This window comes from Lactuca saligna, chromosome 4 (assembly GCF_052625555.1).
Source record: "Lactuca saligna cultivar CGN05327 chromosome 4, ASM5262555v1, whole genome shotgun sequence".
Taxonomy (NCBI): Eukaryota; Viridiplantae; Streptophyta; class Magnoliopsida; order Asterales; family Asteraceae; genus Lactuca; species Lactuca saligna.
Window position 1 is genome coordinate 228,453,829 of NC_136420.1, and position 16,970 is coordinate 228,470,798.

Sequence of the window (16,970 nt, forward strand, 5' to 3'; positions counted from 1 at the left end):
GAGTGCAAAATGATGTCAGTTGCCAACTCCTCGGGGATGTTAACATTCAGCTTCAGCAAATGGTCCACATACCTTTGCATCTTTTGCGTGTGGCCCGTGACGGATTCACCGTCCTTCATGCGGGTAGTTATTATGGAGGAGATTATTTCATACCGCTCCTGACGAGCACTCTGATGGTACCTTTCCATCAGGTCTTGGTGCATCTCAAAAGGGTAGAAATCTTCATATGACTTTTGGAGCTCGGCTGTCATCGTGGCCATCATGATACATGCCACCTTAGTAGCATCTCTCTCATGAGTCCTGAATTCAGCGATCTCCTCAGGAGTAGCAGTAGACTCATCAAGTTCTTTTAACTCCTTATCGAGGAAATATTCCTTGTCCTCGTAATGAGTAACCATCCTGATATTCCTAATCCAATCCATGAAGTTGGAACCATAAAAGATGACCCTCCCACAAAGATTCATGAGAGAGAAAGAACCAGTTGGGTTAGAGCCTGAAGCATTAGTGTTGGAAGACATCTGAAAGAATAGAGTAAGTTTAGATCAGATATATAGAATCCTTAATAAGACACCCAAATGTAATATTAAGGCTAGGATCCAATCAAAATATATTACACTTAGAAGAGGGATGCCGTAATCTAAGTAATAATATATTTGAAAGGTAGGTGAATGACGATTCACCAATTTCCACCATGAAAACGAAATGATTTATTAGGTTTAATTGGATTTGAAATTCCTAGATTCTTTTGAGATTCATTGAACTTTTCAATGGCATGTTTCAATCTCGATTGTGCCCTTCAAGTTTTGTGACTGGGATACCAAGGATCACAAAACAAGGTGTGAATAACCATGCTAATTCACTTGGTACCCTTAATATTATCACCTAATCAATGTGCCGGTTAACCACACACGCTCCATTGATCTATGACAAACATTCAGTCACCCTTCGTGATCCTCACTAGTCCTAGTTAGTGTGCCGGTTAACCACACACGCTCCACCAACGACTTGGTAAGGTACAAAGTGTGAATTCCATGGACTAGCACCATGTTCACATTTTCCTAAAATAACTAAGATTGGGAATTAAAAGAGTTTAGTTATTTTATAATATTCATTATACTTTTAATGAGGATTTAAAGTCATTGTTCTACCCGTTCAGCTAACGACCCTCCACCGGTCAAGCAAGCGGTGGGTGAGAGTATACACCCATTAAGTCGCCATTTTATAGGCAACAACCTTATACCCACCTTATAGACCGGGTTCGTGAATGAGGCCTACTAACGGTAAAATGACTTATTCTTATACATATATATATAATAATTAACCATTAATGTTATAAATAGTATAAGGGTTGAATTTTAACTATTAAAACTCTAAGGGTTGGAATTAAAGTTTATTAAAGTGTGTGAAACTTCCTAAGTGTACATGCAACGGTAATAAACTTTGGATCTATGTTTGTCTAAATACATGCAAAATAATAATTTTCCAAGGTTTATAACCTATCTAACATGGCATGGGGAACATTTCAACATAAAAGAGTTAGAAGAGATTACATACCTTTTGGTGTGTTTGGTTCTAAGGAGTTTGAGGGCCAAGCACCAATAATATGAATGCCTCAAATGGAATCACAAACACCACAAACTCTTGGAAAACTTTGAGAGAGTATACACCCTTGTATAAAATCGGCCACACACATGCACACACACACTAGTTCACTAGTTTCCTCTTAGGCTCCATTTCATGCTCCATAAGCATGCTTATATAGTGTGCATGGTTAGGGTGAAACCCTAATAACCCATGTCTTTTCCTTTCCAAGGATCCATGGGTTAAAAGCTCCATGGATCATCCATGGACTTCTACATAAGCCTAGCCCATTAACAAATGAGTATTAGCCCACACTATATAAAACAAATAGCCCATAATCTAATTAGTATTCCTTTTAATCTCTAAATTAATTCATAATTAATTTAAGACTAAAAATAATTAAATAACGTAACTTCATATTAATATATTATAACCCATAATATATTAATAAACATATGTGTATAACTCTCATAAAATTATCCATAATAGTTTGGATGAGATGCAACCCAAATGGACCATGCCGGTCGGGTCAAGTATATACCAAATAAGTTATGGACTTAGACACCTTATCCAACAGTACAGTCCCATACTACCTTCCACATCTATCCGTACTTTCCTCAAGAGTTACCTCAACTCCACCAAGTCCCTTTTCTCTACTGCTAATCTTTGCTACTCTCATCCTAGGTTTGCCCTAGGGAACCTCTGACTCCACCTAAACCAGTCCTCACCTGCTGAAGGCCTCCTTGCAACGCCAATTAGCCACCACCTGAATACCATCACATGCAATGAGGCTCGGATAATCCTTCGAGTACAAGAATCATCCCTACAAAGGTTAGACTCAAACGAGGGCTGCATAATAGGGTCAAATCCGGTACTCTGAGTTTATCCAATCCTGACCACATGTGATGTGATGTATTCACCTAATGGCTAACTCCCATCACTCAGAGTCCCACTAAGCACAAAGCAAGCAACATTTGGAGAAAGGAAACATACTCATGTAAAATATTCTCAAGAACCTCTATTAGCATACAATGCTAAGCTCATAATATCAGGTATAACCCTAAACAGGCTATCCTACTACTGTCTACTCAATACTAGCATGCAATTCTCATAAATCCGAAACATATATAACAGGCACATAAGGCATCCTCCTAGATCCTTAGTCCTATTCTAGCATGTTGTTCTACTGAAACTGGAAATGATATGCATAACATAATCTTGTATGGGTAATTTGGGAGTACTTACTTGAGCTCGGCTGATTGCATGCACCACACCCTTTTCTCTATTCAAAGCTCTTTTCGCTTTTTCTAAAACTCTTTTCTTTATACTTTTCCTAAAATTGTTTTCTTTTCTCAAACTATTTTTCTAAACATGGTTTTTCTCTTGAAGACTTTATACCACTTCCTTAGTTTGAGTTCAGACACACCCGAAAGTGTGCCCAAATCCATCAAACCAAGGCTCTGATACCAACTTGAAACATCCCAAAAACACAGTCTGAAAATTTCGTTTAATTGAATAATAAAAACCATAGTCGATAAACCTCATATAAAAATCATAAGCAATGTATATCAAAATATCATAACAACTGTCAAGTATATCAGAGTATAAACATCCCAAGCTGAACAAATGGTGTGTGCACTACAATCTTTCCGAGTTCCTCTTTTGAAAACTGAATACCTGAAACCAAAACTGAAACTGTAAGCACGAAGCTTAGGAAGCTCCCCCAAACTACCACATACCATACAATAACATAAAAACACATACTGGGCCCTACCCACTGCATCAGACCGAAGTTCGGAAACTGCATCGGACCAAAGTCCGGAACTAACCAGGGCCTTGCCCTCTGTATTAGACTGAAGTCCGGAACTGGCTGGGACCTTGTCCCCTGCATCGGACCGAAGTCCGGAAATAACTGCATCGGACCGAAATCCGGAATCAGATTGAGCATAACATAGCATAAACACATATCAACTGTTATGAACACATATACTGCATACTGCATCGGACTGCAGTACGGAACATATAACACATAAGCATGCTTGAATCATAGAGACATTAAGCACCCTAATTACTGCATCGAACCGAGGTCCGGAACGATCTGAACATAACATAACATAATCATAGCATATAACATGAAAACATATACTACATACTGCATTGGACCATAATCCGGAACACATAACTCATACCATGCCTGTATCACAAAGACTCCAAACATACTGAACTACTGCCTTGGACTGAAGTCTGGAACTATTGCTAACTAAACGGGCCGGCATTGTGGTCTTAGACTTGTTCCTACTAGAAGGAAACGCACCTGGTACTGTTGAGCTTGCTGATAACCCCCCCCCCCCCCCCATGGCTGCTAACTGATAACCTTCTGAGCCGCTGCTCCTCTAACTCTCTGAGCTACCAATATCAAAATGATACTTAGTCTGACAATCCTTCAAAAGTCAACTAAGTCAACTCTTGTCAAAAGTCAAAGTCCTGGTCACAGTTAACCTTCCAGGTTGACCCTAGTCGCCGAGTCAGCCTACTGACTCGCCGAGTTCATAAGCTTTGAAACCCCTTTCATTCACGACTCGACTCGCCGAGTCAGACCATGACTCGCCGAGTCTACTGATTTCCGAGTCCTGACCTATCCACTCACTGGGTCCCCACTCAACTCACTGATCTGAGTCTACCTCGAAGGGTTTGGGGTTTCGCGACCTGACTCGCCGAGTCCAAGAACAAACTCTCCGAGTCCAAGGCAATCTTCAAAAGACTCGCTGAGTTGTTCATCCAGCTCGTCGAGTTCATCTCAATCTTCATATTACTTGTCGAGTCCACTCGAAGGACTCGCCGAGTCTATTCAGTCCTTCACATAATAAGAGGCTTTTAAGTCATGCATGGACTCCAAACTGTAGATCCACTCTTCTAAATCCTATTCCTTATGTAAAGTGGCAAACTTTATGTGTAGCTAAGGAGATCTAGGCTCAAAACACTATAAACTAGGGTTTAAGACAAAGGGGCTTAACAATCATCCCATACACTGATGCTTTATGATTCTCTAGACCAAGATACACTTAGATATGAAGTAGCAACTTCAGATCTGGGCTTCTAACTCGAAATGGTTTGCAAACTTGCCCTAAAATCCCCAAATCTCATGATAAAGGTTGATCTATATGCAAAGGAGTGAAGGTAGCGACTCATTACCTTCAAATGCTATGGAAAATCCCACAAACTCTGGATCTACTGCCAATCCTTGAATCCCCAATGGTTGCCTTCTTCCTTCTTCCTTCAATTCACCCACAATTCCAAGAAAGCTTGAATGAGCAACAATGGAGGCTTAGGGTTTCGGGTTCTGGACTATAGGGGTCGCAAATGAGCCATAGGGAAGAGAATAAGATGCTTAAATAGGGTACCAAGTACCGAAATTATGGTTTCCCAACCCAGACCAGACTCGTCAACTCCACTTTCTGACTCGCCGAGTCGGTCACTTACTTTACACCCAGATCCTGCTCCGACTCGCCGAGTTCCTCCCTGGACTCGACAACTCACCCCGCTTTGACTTAGGGTTTTTCCTTTCCTTTCTTGACCTTCTGATTTCGGGTGTTACACAAAAACTCTACCCATGTCAGTTGCAGGGGCTCGTTGGGGCTTAAAGTCTTCCCCAAGGTATTCCACCAACGTACAGTGCCTCCTCGAAATTGATGCACTGCAAACGTTGTCTGTAGTATTCCTCTGCAACCGCACGTCATGAAAGCTAGCTGCATCTCCGAGATCCAATCCATGACCCGACCAGATCTTCCTTTCTCATGAAAGTTGATGGCTTGCATGTCAAAAAATCCTTGCACTTGCATCCATTCCTTTCGACTCTGTCATCTTGGTTGTTTTGTTGAACTATTGGTGGGTTAACTTGACCAACGGTTCCACTGTAGTTTCCTTCCTTAGTCCACCCTTCGTTCAACTCGGTCTGTTCGATATGTATGGTTTCTTCCTCTCGATTTTGTTGGAGAAAACATCTGGTTTCCTCCATTTGACGATCCAACATCTCCTGGATCATTGCTTGCACTCCAACCATCGTTATTGGCTCAGCAGCGGCTTCCACAACCGGTATTTGCTCAATCACTGGGGGTTGGTTTGTTTTCCCATTTGCATTCACGTTTCCGCTACGGGTCCTTGCCATCTTGATCTATACACCGAATAAGGTGAATTTAGATCTTTATTTAGGACTGATGTTCAAATCATCCTTATCTCTCCGAAACGTTTACATGCTAGTTCTAATATCGTAGTCGTACGTTTAGAATCCTAAACACATAAGGTTTCCAGATCCGGTCGGCAACAGACCATAGATCCGAACAATTAACAGCGTATCAGGCACAAAGCATTTAGCACATAAAAGCATTTTAGGCATAATTCCTAAAATAAGCTAGTGCTCACACCTCACAATCATCGCTTAGCATTCTAAGTTTAAGTCTAGAAATCCTACAAATTCCTAGTTCGCTTAAACTAATGCTTTGATACCAACAGTGACATCCCCAAAATCACGACCAAAAAAGACCGGGTTTGTTTATAATTTATTTCAAAATCAGAGTAACCTTTTAATAAAATAGTTGCGGAATTTGTCCCAAAAACAAAATATGATAACGATTTATCAAAAGCATTTCCATAGAAATGTATTCCATAAGAATAAACAATACAACATATGCCTTACTACATTATTCCATATTTACATGCCTAAAATCCATTAATCTCTCATCCCAAAACATCACATATATACTTATACGCCACTACCTATAATACAAGAAACTGAGTGGGTTTGGCTTGGGAGCTTCGTGAGCGCATAGGGTTTTCAACCCACAATAAATATGTTTATTAACATTATCAAACCAAACAAACCCGATTACCCGTTCCCGTTATCCTCAGTTTACGTCCCTAAGACATCTAGACCTACTCTAAGGACTATGATTGGATGGACACTACTGCTAAGGGTATTCCTCAACAATAGATGTCCTTAAGGCAACCATGTGGGGGATGGAATACACCTAGTGAGCACACAGTTCAAATAAATACCTACAGGTTGCGAGCCTGCTAGTGTTCCATTGGACTGTCTAGAAGAGTCCGTGGTCATCATCTATAGTCCGCTAGATGACTGGATCAACAACAAGAACATCGAGGCCTCTCAACATTTTATCACACATTATCTTATTACATCTACCCATGTTTTACCCCAACATTATTGTAGATATAAAATACATATATAGTTTAAATCATTTAAAACTTGTATAAAATCATTCATCCAGCATAGATAGAAAGTATATAGATAATATGCACACATAGCACGTAATATATAAAATACTTCATATCTATGTGTAAGAAGAAAGTAACTATGCACTCACCTGAGTAGGTGGTGACTCAGCACTCAGACAACGCTTCGATACTCTCAAAACAATTTTCCTTCGATAAAACCTAGTATCAATTTCACTAGGGTTTAGTCTAACGTCAACCGTGACTAATTAATAGTCTAGCTATTATTATTATTATATAAGCGTTAAATAACACTCAATATAACTCATAATAATAGGCCAAATAATTATTTTCAAGACCTAATAACATTACTATAATTATTTGAAAGCTATATGAAAAATGGCGTAAGCGTAGCTCACTTATAGCAGATTTTAAAGAAAATTGGGCTTTATTTGGAGCAGTGTTTCGAAACCGAAAGACTCTTTTTCTCGGAACTCTTGGAGCCTCGGGGCTTCCTTAGGGTGCTAGGGGATCACCTAGGCTTATGGGAGGGTTAAATACCTTAGAGAGAGAAAGAAATCTAGAGAGAGAAAGAAATTGGTGTGAAAAAGTTGGAGACCCTCGCCCCCCTTTTATACCCAGCGAGGCCTCGGATTACACTGGGCGTAAGGCTCGGATGAGGCTTCCAGCTGTCTTCGCATGTGGACTGATCTCGGAGTGGATAAGAACTGGAGTACGCTGGGCGTACTTGTCCTCTGACACAGGGCGTAGGTGAGGGGTGGCGTGTCCTCCATCCGAAGCGAGACCGTGGGCCGCAAGCGACGATTGTGATCTTGCCACGTCATCGATTAAGCAACAGGCTTCGCAAATTCGAATGAAATCTTTAGAAATTGGTAACTATCACATACGAGCTACATTTTCGACGTTCTTTATATCCACGCGAAGGTGGGAACGTACTCTACAACTTTCGTTTAGACTACGTCGGCTTATTTTTATTTATTTTAAAAGTTATATTATTAATAGGCCGGGACAGGATTGGTTAGTTAAAAATTCATAACTTCTTCATCCGACGTCCATTTTCGACCATACTTTTCTCGTTACGCTACTCTTAACGAGATCTTCGATTCTCGTTTAGGCCGTGTTGGCTAAAACCCACTCGTTCTATTATTCGGATTTCGGGCTGTACACTGCTAAGTCGAAACTTCGAAAAATCATAACTTCCTCATACGAAGTTAGATTTGGGCGTTCTTTTTATGGACACTCTCGGTTTAACGCATTTTGTGACTTTCGTTTAGATTGCTAAGGCTAAATCATGCTTTATCATAAATTCACTATTTACGCTTCCCGGTATCGTGTCGGTTCCGTCGCGAAACTTCAACGGGTCATAACTTCTTCATTATAAGATTTCAGCGTTCATTATATCCCCAGAATCCTTGTTTCGACCAATACAAATTTATATAAAGATATCAGGCTTATCTCACACTTTAAGTTTGATGCTTATTTTTATTCTTTATTAATTATACATTTATAATAAAATAATAAGCACATAAATACACATAATTTCACATAATACTCAAATATTTCATCTTTATTACTTCAAAAAGTGTTACAATAGTTGACCTAGACTATTACATTGTCAAAAATTCTTAGCCGCGAAACCCGGGCGTTACAATTCTCTCCCCCTTAGGATGATTCCGTCTCGGAATCATGCATGAGCAAACAGATGTGGATAACGACTCATCATGTCATCCTCTGTTTCCCAAGTGAGATTCGGCCCATTCGAATGTTTCCATCGGACTAGAACTAAGTCAACCATCTTGCGTCGTAACTTTTTAGTCTTACAGTCAACAATTTCCTCAGGGTCTTTGATCAACCTTTTATTCTCATCCATCCTTAACTCTGAGATTGGAATTATGTCGGGAACTTGTCCTATGAATTTCCTCAACTAACACACATGGAAGGTGTTATGTATACCATCGAGTTCTTCTGGTAATTCCAGCTTGTAAGCTTGGTTCCCAATCTTGTGAAGAACTTTGAATGGTCCAATAAACCTTGGACTTAACTTTCCTCGTTTCCCGAATCGTATAAGTCCCTTCCACGGTGAGACTTTAACAAAACCGAATCCCCAACTTTGAAGGTCATCGGTCATCTTTTCTTGTCAACATAGCACTTCTGACGATCCTGAGCTCCTAACAACCTTTCCCTAATCACCTTTAGTTTCTCAGCAATTTCATGGACTATCCCGGGGCCCATAAACTGCTTCTCTCCGGCTTCAAGCCAACAAGATGGAGTACGACACTTCTATCCGTACAAGGCTTGATAAGGTGCCATCTTGATGCTCGAGTGGAAACTGTTGTTGTAGGAAAATTCTACCAGAGGTAAGTGCTCGTCCAATTCCCTTGGAACTCAAGGGTACATGCTCTCATCATATCTTCCAGTGTTTGAATTGTTCTTTCGCTCTGACCATCAATTTGCGGATGATAAGCAGTACTCAAACACAACTTTGTACCCAACTCCTCTTGTAGACTCCTCCAAAACCTCGACTTGAAATGACTATCACGATCTGATATAATTGTAAGAGGAACACCATGAAGTCTTATAATTTCCAATACGTAAGCATTTGCGAGCTTATCCATAGACCACCTTTTGTCGACTGCTATGAAGTGTACACTCTTGGTGAAACGATGCAAGACCACCTAAATCATGTCGTGACGCTCTTTGTCCTGCGCAGTTTGGTCACAAAATCCATGGTGATGTCCTCCCATTTACCCATGGGTACAGGAAAAGGTTCCAAGCTCCGATATAGTTTCTAATGTTGTGCCTTAACAGTTTCACAAGTCACGCACTCGGCCACATACCTCGCAACATCGAGTTTCATCGTCGACCACCTGTAGTTGGGTTTTAGGTCCCTATACATTTTAGTGCTACCAGGATGAATCGAGTATATGGTCTTGTGTGCTTCTTCCACCAGAAGGTCTCTTATTCCTCCCTTCTTAGGTATCGAAATCCGATCTTGGAATACCTTCAGTCCTCGACTGTTTGTACCGAACACTAACGTTTTGCCCAAACGTTCTTCCTTTCGGTCATTCTTCTCTAAAGCTTCTTCTTGAACTTTCCTGATACTTTCCACAATTGTCGAGATGACTTCAATTCTCAACCATCTGAAGCGTAGGTGAGGGGTGGCGTGTGCTCCTTCCGAAGCGAGACCGTGGGCCGCAAGCGATGGATGTGATCTTGCCACGTCATTGATTGAGCAACAGGCTTCGCAAATTCGAATGAATTCTTTAAAAATTCATAACTATGGCATACGAGCTCCATTTTTGACGTTATTTATACCCACGTGAAGGTGGGAACGTACTCTATAACTTTTGTTTAGACTCCGTCAGCTAATTTTAACTTTAGTTTAAAAGTTATATTATTAACAGGCCGGGACAGGATTGGTCCATTAAAAATTATAACTTCTTCATCCGACATCTGTTTTCGCCCATATTTTTATCGTTATGCTACTCTTGACGAGATTTTCGATTTTCGTTTAGGCCGTGTCGGCTAAAAACTGCTCGTTCTATTATTCGGATTTCGGGTTGTACACTGCTAAGCCGAAACTTCATAAAATCATAAGTTCCTTATACGAAGTCAGATTTGGGCGTTCTTTTTATGGACACTCTTGGGTTAATGCATTCTATAACTTTTGTTTAGATTGCTAAGGCTAAATCTCGCTCTATCGTAAATTCACTATTTACGCTTCCCGGTATCGTGCCGGTTCTGTCGCGAAACTTCAACGGGTCATAACTTATTCGTTATAACTCGGATTTCGGCGTTATCTATATCCCCGGAATCGTTGTTTCGACCACTACAAATTTATATAAAGATATCGGGCTTATCTCACAATTTAATTTTGATGCTTATTTTTATTCTTTATTAATTATACATTTATAATTAAATAATAAGCACATGAATACACATAATTTCACATAATACTCAAATCTTTCATCTTTATTACTTCAAAAAGAGTTACAATAGTTAACCTAGACTATTACATTGTCAAAAATGCTTAGCCCCGAAAGTCGGGCGTTACATTCATGAAGATGATTGTGAGGAAATGCTTTCACTAAGAGAGATTTTATGGAGATGGTAGTTGTGTAAATTGTACTCTCAAATTTGATTATGATTACGACATCCCTCTTCATAGTTCGAATTGTGAGATTTGGCAATTAGTCTGAACATTTGGGACTTAGTAACATTAGTTCTAAAATTGTCTAGACACACATAAGCTATCTTTGAAAAGGTGTATGAGTTTAAGAAGCTTAGATAAAGGATTATCAAAGCATCTAGTATTAGAAATATGAACTTTAGGGATTCAATAAGCATTGTTTTCTGGAAGTTCAGCTGGGAGCATAAGTGTTATGCCAATAAGGAAATAATCATCATGTTAGTAGGAGCATGATTATTATGGTAAGTATTTCAAGTTAGCAATATTAATTATAGAAAACAAGAGTTATACTTCATTTCAAATCTAAAGGCTTAGATTGTGGAATTTTAATCAAATTTAGTCAAATATATGTGAATGTTGTGTTAGAATGGTTCAACATGAGGAAATTCTATATATCGAAAGGATAATTTCTTTCTCAAAATTTGGTTATGATTACGACATCCCTTTTCATAATCAATATTGTGAGAACATGGCAATTAGAAATATTATAGCAAAAGATTGATAAAGTATCACGTCTTTATGTAAGACATTATGACTTGTGTCTCATACGCTTTAGGTATAGGATCGATTGCATATGCTATAATATTTGAGCATTCTAAAAAATTTCCAAATGCCTAGGCATTAAGAGGGAAAAGGGATTAGAATCGGTTTTGACTAAAATAATTAAACAACTGTTAAAGGATGATCCAAAGTTCGCTGGGGATTGGTTGTTTGTGAGTAGTTGGAAGTATAATATTGAATGGACCATATCGACATTATTATGAATAGATAAGATTCTATTTAGAATGAGTTGTCATATGGCAAATATGGTAATGTATCCATGTTGGGAGTTGGATATTAAGAATTTATGCCTAGATTAGAAAATTTTATGCAAAAAAAGGATGTTCAAAGGAATGAGCTTTGAGTGTGAGACATCACATATATAGAATTGTTTTGTAACAATTTCTGATAAAGTACTTAGTAATTTTATTGTCCAAGTCTTGGTGACTTTTGTGCTATGACTCTACGAAAGGATCGTTGCGTAAAATGTTAGAATCTAACATATTCTAGTATTGGCAAGAACCTTGTGTTCTTACACTAACGATGAGGATTAGGAATTGTGAAATGAGCATCATTGGAAAAGTTTTCAATTGATCTATTTCATGGACCATAGGAATCAATGTGTGCATGCATGGAGCATGGGACAATTTTTGTTGTAATTCAAGTAATGAGTTGATTATCCAAAACATTAAATGATAAATAATGAGTAATCAATATGCTGGTTAAATAGAAGTGTTTTATTTACTCTCACAAGTTTGGGGCCATATAGGATTAAGTATTATTGTTGTGTTTCAGTTTGCATGATTTGACTTCCAGAATAATTGCGTTATTCAAACATCCACAGTCGGTTATACGTTGGGAGTAGGTATGAAGGAAGGCTGTCATGAATCTGTCTGTAGATTGTCTGAAGTGTTTAGACATAGCACAAGTTTGCTGCAGAGTTCATTAGTGCTTTGATAAGATTAGAGTATTGGATTAAACCCACGCTCACGAGAATCACTTCATGGATTTTATCACGAGTGATTGTGAGATGATAATATTGTATATTCTTGAAACCGAGACATGTGAGTTGTTATTTGCTGGTCGGTTGCACATTGATGATAAGTAAACGCACCGGTAACTTAGTGTAATAAAAATTATTGTTGTGTGTGATTCGATGAGTGAGTACAAGCGAGCATTGGAATCAAAGTTTATCCATTCCTTTTACCCAGAGTAGGATAAAAGTGCTATATGTGGGCCCCTCGATGATTTAGTGATGACACTTAAGCACTTGGCCAAGCCGAGACTAAGTTGATGTGTTCAATTGTAGTCTGTTGTCAGTCTTCATGAATCAGATGTCAGGAAACAATACATATAGAGAGAATGATTTAAATTTATGTCTCGTGTCTATACGATATCTTGAGAATGGAGGAATATACGATCCCTTATCTAAAGGACAAGTTACTGATCAGAGTTGACAGAGGCTTTTGAGAGCTACGATTGCTAATCAGATTGTACTTGCATTTATAGTTACTAGAATTATCAAAGTGGGAGACTGTTGGATTATTGTATAAGCCCGTAACTATATTTGGTAAATACTTGACCTAGTTGTGCATGATCCTTTTGGGTTACCTTCACATGGGTCACTAGATAGGATGACAGTTGAGGAGAGAGATTGATTAGGGCATAAATATGATTTATTATATTATATGATTAATATAATAATTTTGAATCATATTGTTAATTAGCATTTAATTTGAAATTAATTTAGAATTAATTTTAGGATTAAAGGAACTGATTAAAAGTATAGGGGATATTTTGTAATTATTCAATAGTTGAGGCTTTGGGCCATTTGATCACCTTTATTAAGGCTTAGCCGAAAATCCTAGAAGGATCTAGGAGTTTTTGTCCAAGGGCTTAAGGAAAGGAGTCCATGGATTTAGTTAGGCCCTAAGCTAAGGAATTAGGGTTTACACCTTGAAACCCTAGTTAGCCTTAAGTATAAATAGCACCCTAAGGCCAACCCTTGGAGAAACCCTACTAGGGTCTAATTTTAGAGTCTCTTGCCTCCCTTCCTCTCTCTCATATTCATCCTCTCACCGAAAATGTGTTTGTGAGCCATTAGAGGTACTACACTTGTGGTACTTTCTTTCAAGAGCTAAAGAAATTCAAGGAACTAGTTTTTATTGCTATATAACAAAAATAGGGTATGTATTATATTCTCCTTTGTGAATTTCAAAAATCATAAGAGTATCCCAGGTGTTCATTTTGTGTACATAAATGTGTATGTCTAATAGTGAAAACATAGATCCAATTAAGGTTGCATGCACACATAGGATTGTTTGTATAAAACCTTTCAATTAGAAGCTACAATTGGTGTTGGCATGTCAATAGGGTTATGAGCACCATATATTGCATGCTCCCCCTCTAACAAGGAAGCTACACTCCACGATCCAGTGCCTGCCATGCTCTTGGGAAAACATGTATAAGACATCAAACATGAAAGATTTGAAGATCAATTAAATACAATATATTATCCAATTAGAAGTATGTAATAGATAGTACCCGGAACTCCTGAGTCACCCTACTATGTCGTACGTCATGAATAGTGGTTCCTAATCCAGAAGTCCTCAAACATAGGTGTATTTAGGACATGAATTCTCATACGTATTTGTCGTTAAGACAAAAATACTCAGACATAGGTGTCTTTAAAAGAAGCCTCTGAGTATAGAATCCTTGTTTATGCATCCAATCCAAAAATCCTCAAGTGTTTAGATTGTCAACCACTGTATCCGAGTTTGGGTGTTCATTGATCGGACCATAATAAAACATAGTTGCACATAATAGGTCTAGTTGTGGTACAACCACTGTACTTTACCAACTATAAATATGGTTTTTGACCAAAAATCATGATTTGCGACTACATGGGTTTGTGTTGGTAGGTAGTAGATATATTTATATGTGTGTATTATATTGCTCTATATCTTTAAATCTTTGTTGCTTCAGGTGTAATTTATAAAATTTTAAGGTTTCGTACTCCAAGATTATCAAGTAAGGATTGGCCATGTGAGAAGTGCCGGAAGGTAGGACCATTTTAGCATATAGTCGTTTTGAAATCCAGCACCCTAAGCGATAGTTCGAAATAGCCACCTCTCCTGTAAGCAGTCGAGAAGTTGTGTAATTAATATAAATACTTTTTTATTTTTTTGGCTTCATGGTTAAAAGTAATTAGGGTATATCCCTAGATTATAGTTGTATTTCTTAATGAATTAATAGTTCGCTATAATCTGAAGCTCTGATACCAATCTGTCACACCTCTAGTCGACAGTGGAACATCGGGCTCTGTGACGTTAGGATGTCGGATTTTAGGCCAAAGACGTACATTGAGTAATACATTAATATATTAAACCATGCTTCTATTTATTTATTAATTAAAATATGTTACACAATTGTTCAAGTTGTAGATATGTTACGAATGTAAAGTACAAAAGTAAAGCACATAAACTTCAAGCTGCAACACCAAGGTTACCTCATCCTTCATCCTGGTTCATTCTCTTGACAATCTATGTGGGTTTTGAAAGGTCAACATAATGTTGGTGAGTCCACAGGTTTAATTGTTATTAAATGTGGTGTGGTTGTTTTTGTTATCTTGTTTATCCTAAACTCACTTTCTTGAGTGTCAAACCCCGCTAAAGCATATAAACTTCGAGCTGCAACACCAAGGTTACCTCCTCCTTCATCCTGGTTCATTCTCCTGAGAATATATGTGGGTTTTGATGGGTCAACATAATGTTGGTGAGTCCACAGGTTAAATTTTTATTAAACGTGGTGTGGTTGTTTTTTTTATACTAAACTCACTTCCTTGAGTGTCACACCTCGCTAAAGCGGAAATGTAACACCAACGAAATTAGGGTCAAAATTTAACTTCTATAAAACCATAATTGGGATATACCAAGTGGTAGATACTGTAACAAGGGTTTTAGAAATGTAAAGAACACTTCCGAGTTATAACGCAGAAATTATGACCAATTTAAGATTCACAGCAAAACCATCAATATTGTTAAACGTAAAACGTGAAGTTTCAATACAATAATTTTTAGCCTTAGGTATCTAACAGAAAATTTTAGATATCATTAAACCGTAAATGTACGTGAAAAGAATGTCCAAGTCCGACTTCGTATGAGGAAGTTATGATTTTTCCGAGTTCCGGATATAGCAGTAGACAGCTAAAAACTCGAAATAGAGATCGAGAGACTTTCGGCTGAAACAACCTAAATGAGAATTGGAGATCTCAACAATAGTATTGCAACGGTAAAAAGTCTGACGAAAACGGATGTCGGATGAAGAAGTTATGGATTTATGACGGAGTTTTCGTGTCCCGGCCTGTTAAAAATAATTAATTAAAAATAAAATCAAAATTAGCCAATGAAATCTAAACGAGAGCTATAGAGCATATTCTCATCTATGTGTGCATATATAGAACATCAAAAACGGAACTTGTACGCGGAAGTTACGGATTTTACAAGTTCGAGACACAAAATCTGAGGCTATTAGGCTGGCCACGACGTGGCACAGATGGACACGACGTGGTACTGTGATTGATGGGTGCTAGGGTTGTCAGTAGACGTCTCGTCCATGGAAGAGGATAAGATCAACACCACGACATGGTGAAGAAGACCATGACGTGGCACCCAAAAATAGGGTTATAAATAGAAGCCGATGGTTTTAGGTTTAGGTGTTCATTTCTTCTCTTTCTCGTGCCGAAGCTCTGCGTTTAAACCATCGAAGCGATATCTAGCTGGATTTCTGCTCCCGATATTCCCATGAATCCCGAGAAAATTAGTTTTCTCTAGTTGGATATCTGCTCGATTTTCGTCTCACCTTCTTCAATCCATCAAGCGAGTTCAAACCCCCATTTATACGCTTTTAACTGATTTTAAATGCTTTTGAACACTTTACAGGGGGGAATACAAATAAATATATGGTTAATCCCGTGTGAAAACATCAATCTTTTGGTTATACCTTTTATGTTGTTTTTATAACTATCATTTGAAGTTGTTAACATGCAAAATACCTTACACCACTTTACCCTCTCGGGATAAAACATGTTTACAAAATGAAATATGCTTTATTAATATGTTTGCATAACATATCATGTCAAGGGTAACCGTTTTCAACTATAACATTATGTGTATTTACGAAAACACAACTCTTTATTATGCCTTTGTTAACACTATAGAAAGGGTAATCATTTTGGATATAAACATACACGCTTTTAGGATACGTGGCTTAATTGTTATCTTGTATCGTCAAACGATTTTCATCATATTAGTCGTGAACTTGTTGTTAGCAATTATGTGAGGCATAAGGCTTTGTTTCTACCAAACGAAAGTCACTTCTATAACCAGAGTCGAGTCTCCTGGAGGGAGAGCGT